The sequence below is a fragment of the Anser anser genome, assembly GCF_964211835.1.
Source record: "Anser anser genome assembly, chromosome: 3".
Classification (NCBI taxonomy): Eukaryota; Metazoa; Chordata; class Aves; order Anseriformes; family Anatidae; genus Anser; species Anser anser.
Window position 1 is genome coordinate 116,149,727 of NC_139722.1, and position 12,740 is coordinate 116,162,466.

General features: G+C 40.4%; 1 protein-coding gene across 1 annotated transcript in view; it reads left to right on the forward strand.

The window, feature by feature from the left end:
- Window positions 1-12,740, forward strand: part of LOC310897015 (uncharacterized protein) — a 547,020-nt gene that overhangs the window by 252,588 nt on the left and 281,692 nt on the right. The window contains exon 13 of the mRNA XM_083830110.1: window positions 1,884-2,003. The gene's annotated coding sequence lies outside the window, so the exon portion shown is untranslated. The remainder of the gene's footprint in view (window positions 1-1,883; window positions 2,004-12,740) is intronic.

Here is a 12,740-nt window from a genome sequence, read left to right on the forward strand (position 1 = left end):
TGACTCAGCATTTGCTCTCGCCAAGTGTTTCTTTTATGTCACCACCGGCTGCTGAAGTTTGAGCTAATTGCAAGTGCTATTTATATTTTAAAGGCCCATTTGCATTATGGCAAGAAGCTAAAGTTTCAGTTTATCTTAGGCAATGGCTGGTTTCACTCGGCAGGAAAACTGCACGCACCCCCAACGTTACTCGTTGGGGTGTTTCCGAAGGTAAGGCATCATGCCTGAGAGTTAAACACCCTGCTCTGGGTATGCACCTGGCAAAGGGCTCTAGAGTTTATCAGCTGCATTCGGACAGCAGTCCTGGGAGCTGCCCTGCACCACTGCAAGAGGCCTGAAAGGCAGCTCCCCAGCCTGAGGTACAGGTGGCAGCGGGAAGCAGAGAGCGTCATCCCAAAGAGCACCGCCGCTGCCTGACATGCAGCCGGCAGGTACGGGGGCAGTGGGCATAGCTCTTGCTCGGCAGACATGAGCTGGCACGGAGAGGAAAACAGATCTCTGCTGGTTTATGGCACTAGGGTGGATTTGTTTTCTCAGCAAAAGGTCATACCGTGTGTTTTGTTCTGAATCTGAGCCCTTTTCTGCTCCTGGTGCAGCTCTGTTTACCACACGGTCCATGGGACAAATTGCATGGGAAAAGTCTTTGGGCACCCTTGGCTCGTGTGCCCACAGGGTTTTTTGTTTTTCCAGCTCTCCTTGGCAGTGCAATCTGCTCACAAACCTTGTCTCATTTGTGTCCTCGGCTGTTCCAGCTACATATCAGTACTACCAGGTATCTCACCAACTGGCAAGCTACCTCGCCACGAACATTTGAGGAAATACTTAAAGAGTTTTGTCCTAACAGAGCAATTCCTAATGGTGTCCTCTGAATGCGTAAACTTTTACTTGTAGGCATTACAATTAAATCTTAATGGATTGCGCTTTTGTGAATATCGCATTATTGTAGCCAATAGATAATTATTATTTATCAGTAGGGGGAAAAAAAAGGGCTGGCTCAGAAAATTATAGCTATGATAATTAGTTTTTGATGACATTAACCAATTAATATAATTTTATGTTTTCTATTTTCAGATTTAGGCAAGGTTGCCTTTATTTTCATTCCTATTCCAGTGTTTGAGTCAGTTTAGTCCTTCTGAAAGGGCTGATATTGAGTGCCCTGGAGGGTGCCATCATCACCAGGCAACGGGGGAGACAATGCGGCAAAGAAATCGCACAACATAATTTTCCTCCACCTTCCCCAAATGTGTCCTTGTTCAGAATGACACAAATCAACTTTAAGCCCTCCTGCCCCCTTCATTTGCACTCTGAGGAGCTGAGGGAGGGGAAAAAAACAACAAAAAAAAACCAACAGACCCTGAGAAGGGATTATAGTGGAAGAAATATTGCTCACTTGTACCCCTGGCTACACAGAAGTCTCTCCTTAGGGTCTGAATACAGTGGTGCTTGGACAGCAAGGAAGGAAGCAGAGCTGATTTCTCCTCTTCCATCTCATTGCCAGGGCAGAGGCTCTGTGGCGGTGTTGCACTGATGTGCAACATTTGGCTTGCTCTCAGGGAAAGATTAAAGTCCTGGCCAGCCAGGAGAAGTCCAAACAGGCAAAACTGGCTTCGTAATACTGCATTCTTTGGGTTGGTCATTTTCTTCCAGATTTGAAGAAAAAATGTCTTATGTGTAGCACCAAGGGATACGGGTTAGTGGTAGAACTTGATACGTCAGATTGTCAGTTGGACTTGATGATCTTGAAGGGCTTTTCCAACCCAAATGGTTCTCTGATTCTGTGATTCTGTGACCTAAGAGTACCCAGAAATGTAAAAGTATTTACAGGAACAGCTTTACTGGGTTAAACCACAGTTCTGTCTTACCTCAGTGTCCTGTTTCCAAAGGTCACCTGTAGCACATGCCGAAGGAAAGAAGTCAGTATGGAGCAAGCATACCATGGACCATGCCCAAAGCACCCTTCCAGCCTCAAGAAATCTGTGCTTTGGGAAACTTGAAGAAATGAGGTCAGTTCTCACTTAGTCGAGGAAACTCAAGGGCTCAGTTAGTAGCCAGGAATGTTTTTTTCTTCTATTAATTTCTCCAGTTGCTTTTTTTAACCACTTAAGTATTAGCATTCACAAAGTCCTGCAGTGAGGGGTTCTGTAGCTTATTTACATGCTGCATGAACCATCTTTTTTTCTGTTTTTTGTTTGTTTTTTGATCAAATGGTTGCAAATTTCACTTGATGCCTGCTAGTCCTCTTAAAAAGAGGAAGTGAGCAGCTGCTTCCTTCCTGCTTTGATGCTTCCTCCGGGCCGCGCTGCGTTTTACAGACCTCTGCTACATCCCACGTCAGGCAGCCTCTCATTGGGCTGATGGGTCATGGCCAAGACAGTAGGGCAGGGGGAGGCCTGTAGCTTTGGAGGCACTGTTCTAGACCACGTCTGTGCAGACCAGGTCTCCGCCACTCTCTTTCTGCCCTAATTAGACAAAAGGAATTTTTGGAATCTCCGAACGGTTGGCTTGTGCGTGTGTGTGCCCTGTGCCCTCCTGCCACACTTGTTCAGGGTGTACAAATTTAATGTGGTTGTGTCTGTGTGCACTTGTGCATCCCAGACAATTAATACTGGTGCAGATGAATTAACTCTGAGGCTTAATATAAGAGGGTAATGTTGGCAAATCAGTATGAAAGAGTTTACAAAAAAGTTTCTGAAATATTTCAAAAGACAGGAACCTTTGTCATCATGCAACAAACTGAAAGAGCATCATTTCCTCCAGTCTGCAACCTCCAGTATGCTTGTCTGCAGCAGGACTGATTTTCGTTGTTGAGAGGGCACATACTTTTAAGAAGTTAGCAGTTATAAGGTGGTGGCAGTAGATTACAGGCAACAGGGGGGTGGTGAGGAAAACTACATCCGTCTTGTTAAGCCCGATTTTAATTTTCCTTTCTCTTGTATCAAAAGGCTTCTCGTTTCTTCTTATTTTCCATGTTTAAACAGCATAAGGCAGAAATTGCTGTGATCTCTATTGGCATGTATATTTGCCATTTGCCAAATGTCTTTGAAAGTGTGCCTCGTAAGCAAACCTATACACAGATTTACTTTTGACAGCAAAGAATATTTTGGCCCATTTTGCTGCCTGCAGAATGCCTGGGAAATTTTAAATTAATGGCAATGAACTGCAAGAGAAAAGGAAATCAAAGAGCCATTTATTCCCTTAGAAAGAGACCTCTTTGCCCTCACCTTTCTGTCCCCTCTATATTTTTTATCTGCTTTGGCTGAGAAAACATTTTAAAACATTTATAAACACCAAAAATTTCCTTATCCTTTTACACATAGATCACGTGGTGGGCCTAAACTGTGGGACAGGGCAAAGGGGTGGAACTGACCTTTTAAAAGACAACCTTTGTTCTGTGTAAATCACCTTGTGCAACAGAAAAGCAAAAGACTAAGTATATATTTTTTGAAATTACAAAGTACAGTGACACAATGGAAGGATAAATCCTATGCTGCTCACCGTTAGGAGAGCTGTTCTGTTTGAGAGCCGCGTCCAGCTGAGTGCCCAGCGTGTGCTGATGTGTCATCTTGTTTAAGGGAGAAGGGTGTTCTGGCCGTGATTGAGTCTTTTTTAAGCTGTGTGATGTAACGATTCGGTGCAGTTTTCCTTTGTTGCTAAAGACTTTTGACTGAACGCCTGCTGCACCACTTACTGCTCTCATGCCAAATACTCAGATGGAATAAATAAAATTATAAAAAAATCCCAATCTGGCCAGATCCTTAAATATTAGTGAAATGGCTGAAAGTCCTACACAAAATCCTACATGGCAGATCTCTTTTCTGTGTAGGAACCTCTCTAGAAATGTGCTGTCGCAGCCCTTTCCATGAGTCTCTTGTGTTCTTAAGGTGTGCCTCCAAATACCATAAGCTGGGTGTTTCACAGCTCTGCATATGCTAAAACTTAGACTTTTCTGTAATTAGACTTCAAGTACATTCTTGGGTGGTATTATGCTATATTATTCTTTTAACTTTATTGTGATTGATTTGTGTCAACTTTAACTATACTCACTAGGAAGTCAATAAACAAAGATCAATGGGTTTTTATTTCTCCTTGTTGTTTATTGGGAAGAATGGATTGGTTAAATAACAGAAACAATAGTGATGACATGGCTTCCTTCAACATTTTCTACTCTGAAACAGATGAAACGTTTTTCAGAATTGCATTAGAACGGCCAGAGTTTCTTGTGTTCTCTTGTAATCTGTTGTTTCTCTATAGTTAATGCTTTAAGCCTCCCAGACTTAAAGAAACACACCATACAAATGTTCTCCCTGGATAAAACTTGCCAGTGCTTTGTAGTGAGGACCTCTTGCTGGCAATATGGATCTCTAGTACCATTTCCACTGAAATAATTATTTCACATGTGGGATATCTATTGATCCCATTATCAAATGGGAATTGCACCTCTGGCAGCTGGGGTGTACCCCAACAAAAAGGCATGCTTCTGAGCCCCTGAGAATCTCCTAACATCTGGATTTAGAGTTGGAAAATGCAGCTAACTCCTTTCTCTGAAACAGAGAAAAACTGACCCTATTGGCTGGCCACCTGTAAAATGACAATATTGTTTTTGTTTACTTTTCATCTGCATGACATCTTTCAGGTGCCTTCAGGTATGGTCTTTTGGGTTCTGCCTCTACAGTGTCCTCCCTTTGCAGGCTTGTGCAGTAGGCACTACTGTAATAGGAAAAAATATGCAAGAAATAACCAAAAGCAAAACCTGGAGCCATGTGGACTTGCCAGAAGTTGAGAACATGACGGACCATTGAATGTGGCAGCCCTTGTTCTATAGGCAGGTCTCGTTGCACAGCAGTGTGAGATCTCTGCATCTAAGCAGAAAAGCAGACTGAAGCTTAGATCCATCTTGCAGTTCTGAGAGTAAAATTGTATCCCCACAGTGTATGGATAGTAAAATACTAATGCAAAATTCACTAGGAAGTAGGTCGAAGTGTCAGACCAGTTATTATCTGTAACCTGTTTCTCATAAAAACATAGTGAAGAAAAAACCATCTTGTTTCTAAGATTTATAGCAACTTGACTCCATGTGACAGGTGATTGAAAGCTTCCCTGCCATGCATATTACACTTTGGGTGGTGACCCCTCAGTATATATCTCCATTTAAGTCCTTCAGTACTGTGCTGAATGGAAGCCGAGTGGCCAGATGCTGTAAGCTTCTTTTTTTTTTTATGAAAATCTTTCATCCGGACACATAGCACAAAGTGCATTCATAAGATTACTTGAGTGCCCTGTCCTTGAACATGAATCCAAGCATTGAAAAGGATCAAAAATCAAGTCTCTGCTAAGAAAAGCTGGTACATTCACAAACCTCAGCGTTACACATCTGCGTAGCGGGAGTGGATCTCCTGCCACGCTGCCTTCATTCACAACTCCAACTTCTGACATATAAACTAAGCAGCTTGCTGAAAGAGCTTGTATCTATTTGCCAATGGGTTTATGATCCATGTTTATAAAGGTTGTAAATCCTTTTCAGGAATTATATAGAGGCTCCTCGCTTTGCTTTTCTAAGCTGTTTGTTTTTGCTATTACTTTACCTGCTGAGTTATGTGTCTGGAACGCCGCTGGACTGTGCGCATCTCCCTGGCACCATCGTGTCACCACATCAGGTGTGTGCCATGCAGCACAAAGCTACGAGCCGACACGGGGGTCTTGGTGGTAGCAAGGAACCTTACAGGGCACAGGCAGCCCGTGCCACTCTGAGACCGGGGCCCTGTGCTTGAACACCTGTCTTTGGGGCACAGATGGCAGCCTTTCCGATGGCAGACGCTGCCACAGGGGTGCTGCTGCCGGCGCTGCCCACCTCGCTGTGCCTGGCCGGGCTGGGCTTACCACCTCGCCTGGGGCCAGTACGCCTCCTCCAAGGCTTTGGATGCACAGGTAACCCCAGCTTGCCTAGCTTTGTGACTTTCACCTGCTTCTTTCTTGTGCATCATCTTTTTCATTTTTTTCCCCCGCTTGAAGCCTCCTAGGAGGTTTCTCCTGGGCATTCTGCATCTACAGGCTGGATTCTGCAAAAGCTGAACTGCTGGGCTTGATGCTGGCACAGCCAAGGTGCTCAGCATCAGCATCTCTGTTTGAAAATCTGCTGGTCTGTGTCTCTGCAGAAGGCAGGGAGCCCTCCCTAGAAAATGCCAGCTCACCTCCCCCTGAGTTTGAATCCTCATCTAAACTTTGTGGTCTGATCTCATGTTTAATCTGTAAGATTTGTAAAAACTTTTAGGGGATTATTAAAAAACCCTCAGAATTTATTCTGTCTTTGTACTATGCTGTCTGTGGGACTGGGGCAAACCTGAACTGAGCAAATTAAGTAAATTCTTAATCAAGGCATAAAAATGCAAGACCTGAATCTTAGAGCAACAAAAGTACTGCTTTTAAAGCCTGAATTTATTTTACTTCTATTATTGAAGCAAAACTGTAAAGACACAATGTAGATTAATTCTGTGATTTTTATAGCCACAGTTTTATTATAAGTTTTTATATTTTATTAGATAAGGGATTTATTTAAATTCTGCGGGCCTCATCTTGTAGCCTTCATTCAGGTGGTTCTCCTTTTGACCATCTCTGCTGTTGAGTAAAAACTACAGAACTGAGCTTTCGAGCTTTTGTTAAGACAAACATACATTCCTCATTTTTACTTCTGCTCTGATGTACTCAAAAAGTTGAGCCAAGCAGCCATGTGACTTGAAAACGAAGATTACAACAACGTTTTGTGGAATATATTATATTAATTTCAATTTGAGCAGTCTTCCCTTGGGAAGATTTGGGAGTGGAATAGTTCTGGCTAATTCTATTGCCTGCGATATATAAATTTTATCCCTGTTTTCAGCATGTGCAGTTCTTTCATTCCTGTTGTTCTTCGGTCTAATTGCGGCCAATAAGGTGGTCATCAGTTCCACTTCATTACCTAGCTAGCTGAATCTGATGAGATATTTGGGATCCACACATATCCTGCTTGGTATTTTATGATCAGTTGTTTAATTTTTTAAATACTTTTTACCTGATGCTTTGAAAATGTGGAATAAAGCAATAAATATATATATATATATTTGCATGTTTCATAAGCAGAACACATTTCTTTTTTCAGGCTATGTAAATGAATAAAAACTGCTAATGCCTTTTTAAAGATCTTTCTAGTGTGAGAAGTAGACAAATAAAAAGATATGGAGGAGGCAAATTCTGCTGTAAGAGGTGAGCAGTTAATTGCTGAAGTGCTTTTGTTAATGTACTCAGTATATTTCATGTAGTCTTTATCATTCAGCATTATTAGGTATGAGCATAGCTTTGGGCAAGGATTTGTCCCTTTTTGCCCCAGACTGCTGTCATTATTTTGGAAACTTCACTCTATTACATCCTCCTGCACTGTTCTTTATTTTCTGCTGCCCAGGAGCTGGCTGCCCTCACTCGCGAGCCCACCGTGCCAGCCGGCTGCAGGCAGAAGGAAGGCAGGGCCGGCTATGGTGCCTTAGCCCGAAGGTTGGCTGAGCTGCTGCGCTGCCTCCGGCAGATACAGATGCTTAGTTAAAGACCACGCAACATAGAGCAAGCAGAGTGTAAGCTGTCCCAGTAGAGGTATTTCCTCTATTTCCTCTTTTTACCTTTTCCAGTTCTTTTATATTCTCACGATGAGGGGTGACTGTAGCCTGCAGGTAATGGTCCAAACGCAAGCATGCGATGGGTTTATATAGTGTCATGCTGGTGTTTTCAGTTTGGTTCTTTAACGGGCACTGAGCATTGAGCTGGTGCTGTCCACAGCCAGCCTGCAGTGGGTTCACAACCATCGTTTTGCCCACGAGCATTGATTGGTACTTAGCAGCTTTATCATCTGCCACTTAACTGCCCTCTCCCTTGGGACTGTGAGCTGAAATGCAAAGCTGACACAGGAGGGGCAGTCAACTGTGGTATTGTGATTGGATATTTTTAATATCTGTTAGCAGTCAAATGCCTTCCCACCATTCTTGTCAGATTCCAAATCAACTGGGGCAAATCAGCGCCACCAGTGCTGGATTCAGTGACTCACTGGCATACCACATCTTGTGTCTTTATTTTCTCCTAGCCTTTACTTCACAACCATGCCTGTTCACTACCCAGAGACTCAGGAGTCCATTTTGGGTCTCCTGACCTAAACTCCTAATCTCATTTGCTCAGGAAGTCATACTTTGAAGAAAATTGAAATGCACTTTCAAAGATACTCAATATGATTTCTTAATCAGTCATTAGTCTGTTTATTTTTTTCCCTTCTTTGAAACAGAAGGTTGATGCTGTTATTCATGGTTTCAGGCAAAGACTTTGGCCAAAATCCTGATTTCTTGTCTACCCACTCTTTTTATTTGTTCTTTGGAGTCTATCATTTATTTTTAAGATCCATCACAAAGGTGATGTACCATGAATTTTAAAAAAGTAAAGGCAGTAAATGATCTGTGGCAAATGCTTACTAATTGTAATTTGGTCATCATATAACAAAGTGGTTTCACTATAATACGCTGGCTACCAGCATGGCTATCTTAAAAAAATGTCTCCAAAGTTTACAAAGCATTTTTTACGCAATGTAATTTTAATATCTTCATTGATGCAAAGGTACAGGACCATACTTTCTGAATTTCAAATGTTTTGTAATATTGTTTTGATAACAACGGAAACCATTTTTCATTCTACTATTTCTTGTTCTTGTGGTTTTTGTTGTGTTTACAGATTGGCAAGTGAAGGACTCTCTTCTTATCTTCCCCCCCACCGCCCCCAAATTTCATCTGTTTTCTTCCTGTGATTGTTTTAATGTTTGTCTGTTTGTTTTCTATTGAAAAAACTAGATAGTGGAATGTTTGTTTGTTTGTTTGTTTTTAAATAGGAGAGAATGACTGGATATATATTTTTCCCAGAGTCAATGAAAAATTTCCTGTACGAAAAAAAAGAGTTGTCTAGGGGAAAAATTTCTTGCTAAGCAAAATTCTGTATCTCTCTTTCCTCTACTAGCTATGCCATATTAAACTGCACATCAGATGCTTTTTCTACTAATTTCTGTTATTTTTCATCCTATAGAGAGACTTATATCTTACAGCATTCACCCAGAGTTTATAAGAATGCAGAGTTGTCATGCAGGAGTTTTACCTCACACCAGGGAGATATTAGTTGATAACATCTACCTTGTTCAGATTTATTGCTTTAGCATATTTCATGCTAAAAATATTTTTTTTACCATCTGCTAAGATTAGCACTCTAGTAGTAATAAATTTACTTACCCTGTTACTGTGGTGTAGTTTGGAACCATCTTACGCTTTATTCGGCCTAATTGAAAATAGGATAAGATAAATGATGCACTTTGAATTTCTCTCTCAGATGTACCATTGTTCATTACTTCAACAAGGGATGAGCACATCTGATTGTAATTTCAATTGTTAAGTAAAACAAAAGTTTCCATGGTGAAAATATGGTACCAACAGCTGTAATTGTCTAAGGGTTACTTGTGAAAATCTCAATATTGTTTTAGTAATAAACGCAGAATTGTTTTTCATTTACACACTTGTTTATCCTCAAACCCTAATGGAAAAGGGGTGAAGTCAAAAACCATGCTCAAGAATTCATGAATTGAGTATAATAGGAAATCTGAGCTGAAACTGGTTATGCTTAAGGAAATATATGCATACTAAAACAAGGAATATTTCAACAGTGATTGCTATTGGTAAAAAAACAAAACACCACTTTACTAAGTAATTACATTACTTTATTAATTTTGATTGGATTAGACAGTATCTATAATATAGTTTGTTTTGGTTTTGCTTCTAGACTTTCACAGGATACACACAGTTCTGATGTCTCTGATACGTGCCTTGCAAATTCTTCAAGCAATGGCATCTTTGTAAAGTTATTTTTTTCCTTAGTATTCTACTAATATGAAACCTAAATAGTAAAATATTAAAGAAACCTACTTGAGTTAAAGGGGTACCAATTACCCCAAAACAGGAAAACTGTACAAACAAGAACAACAATTGAACAAACAAGATTGGTATAAGCTATTCTCTCTGCTTGGTATTTGTGCCAATTTAATTTGTGGTCTCATACTTTCATTTTCATAAACTTAAAAATTTGCTATTGTGTGACCAGACTGTGATACCTTCCTTTATGGTAAGTAGTAATACGTAGTCTATAAAGTATATTCTTTGCTTCAGGATTTGCAATGAGTTTGGGATAAACAAGTAAACAAGTTTCTTAGTGATATGGTTTAGTGGAGGTCTTGTTAGTGTTAGGACAGAGGTTGGACTCGGTGATCTTGGAGGTCTCTTCCAACCTAGATGATTCTGTGATTCTGTGATTCTGTGAAGTATTTTAGTGCATAAAACATTTACAATGGGAGATGCTGCCTACGCAATGGAAATAAGTGAAACCAGGAAAGAAATTATGTAATGCTAGGAGTTTTTTTTCATTGTTTTGTTTTGTTTTCTAATATATAAGTGATTTTTGTGTTGATTATATCTGATGTTGGCATTATTGCACCATAAGGCCATATCCTATTTCATTAATTCATGAAATAAATTCCATTGCCTTGCCTGTATAAATAGGATCAGCAAGTCTTGATCTGTAAGTAAACCACAAATCTGGGGTTTCCTTTCAAAATATTAGAATATCTTCAAGGTTCTGTAGAAGAGGAAACATCTCTGGAATATCCTAGCTCTGAACATAGTTATTGCAAAGCCTTTTTCATCCTTATAGTAAAGTCCTAGCTAGTCTTTAAGAAACGTGTAATATTTTCATCTCTTCTTTCATAATAAATCTTTTGACTGATGACCAAGTCCTGATTGTGCTTCCCTTACTTAGGAAAAGCTCCCATTGGCTTCAGCCAGCATTTTGCCCAAGACAAGAGCACTCATCTGCAGCATTTCAGCCCATGCTGGTATTTTTGCAGCTAAGTTTTAAACCCCTGAAAACAAGGCTTTGTAATGGGAGTGCTGACACAACCTTAACGAGAGGCTTGTGAATGGCTGTGCTCTAATACTGTACATTGCCAGCGTTACTGTGTTGCTGTTATCCATTTCTCGTGTCTGTTACAGAAATTGGTATTGTATCTAAAACAATTGCTGTTATTAACAGGTTAAGCTGCTGGGATGTTAAAATAAAGGCTGCCCAGCTTTAGTGCATTTTGTTGTAATCATCTCCCAGATGCCTTGTCGGAAATCAATTCAAGTTCAAAACTGGCTAGAATTGGGAGGTCAAGGCTTCTGCAGACTAAATATTTTATCTTCTGCTCATGTCTGGAGCTTTTAAAGACGTGTATTGGGGACTCTTTTCTCATATCCCATCTGGACAAAGATGATTGGCTTTGCCATTTTGCCCAGGTTAGGACAAGGTTAAAATCAATTATAATCAATTATTAAGAGTCTTCTGTGGCTGCAAAGCTTAAAAGGAGATTTTAAAAGTTGCTCAGTTCTGAAACAGGAATATCTTAGTTGCTGGTGTAGATGTCATTATTCAGGAATGTAAGATGTAAATCTTCTCTGCATCAGCAATAAATGCACAGAATCCCTTCATCTTCTTGTCCTGTATGTTTTGGAGCAAACAGCAACACCTAAAAACGACGACAGAGGTGGAGGGAGGACAGTGCATTGTGTAGAAAAATCCAGTTGTCATTGCCACATAGCTAAAGGAGAGGTGAGAGGGAGCTATTTATAATTTGGTGAAACCAGGGGGTTTATTGTTGTTTTGTTCTGTTTTCCAGAGATGTATTCAGCTTACTCTGGTCTCCAAAACTCACATGCTAATGTACTCCTATGTTTTGGGGACTCCAAGCTTTCATCTTAAAATAGAATAGTATTTATGTATTATAATTCTCTCTGCCTGATGTGCTTGTATTTACAAGATTTTTGCTTCTCCCTGGGAATGAATCAGTCATTTTATTTGAAATAATTGTTGATGTTAGGTACCATTTTTCCCGTTCAAATCACATTCGGTGTTATCCTCAGAGCTTCTGAGTGAATGAGTGAACATGTCTCTGTCCCTCACCACTATTGCTTTGGAGCTTTTGAACATAATATTTACACTTCCAATTTACTTTTAAGAAAATTCAGAATTGGGACATGAATTTTAGAGGAAGAGAGGGTCTCATAAATTCAGAGAGGAAGGATGCTCTGCTGAAAGTCAGACCTGCACACAGGAAGCGAAGGCTTGCCTGTTTAATTCTTAATTATTTTTTCTTAAGCAGATTGCCAAAGTGATGCTAGTCAGCTTGGTAGCTTCAGTTCCTATTTTTAATATTGGGATAATTTTTCTCCCTTTCACCTCAAGGAACGAGCTGCATGGTTGTGCATATCACACAATAGAATATAATGCAGTGTTGTAGATAAGAAAGACTGATACTCAGTTATTCTGGCATGGGAGCCATAGAAATAGATGTGTTATGTCATGACTGAATTTAGCCTTGCTTGTCATGTCCAAGTCCATAGAGAGAGTGAACATCAGAGTTGAATGTGGAAATCGGGAGACTTTGGTTCTGAGCTGGTTACTAGACCAGCAGAATTGACTGGGATTTGTAAGGCAGACTGGGATCTTCAAAACATGAATCTTTAAAACATTCTTGAGCTTCAGACATTTTCTCTGTTACTTTGCTATTCCTCAGTATCTGCATTTCATGCCCAGAGACAAGCGATGGTTTGTAGGTAGACTTGTTGAGAAACTTCAGCAAAGGATGTTCTTGCATAGCTTATGTC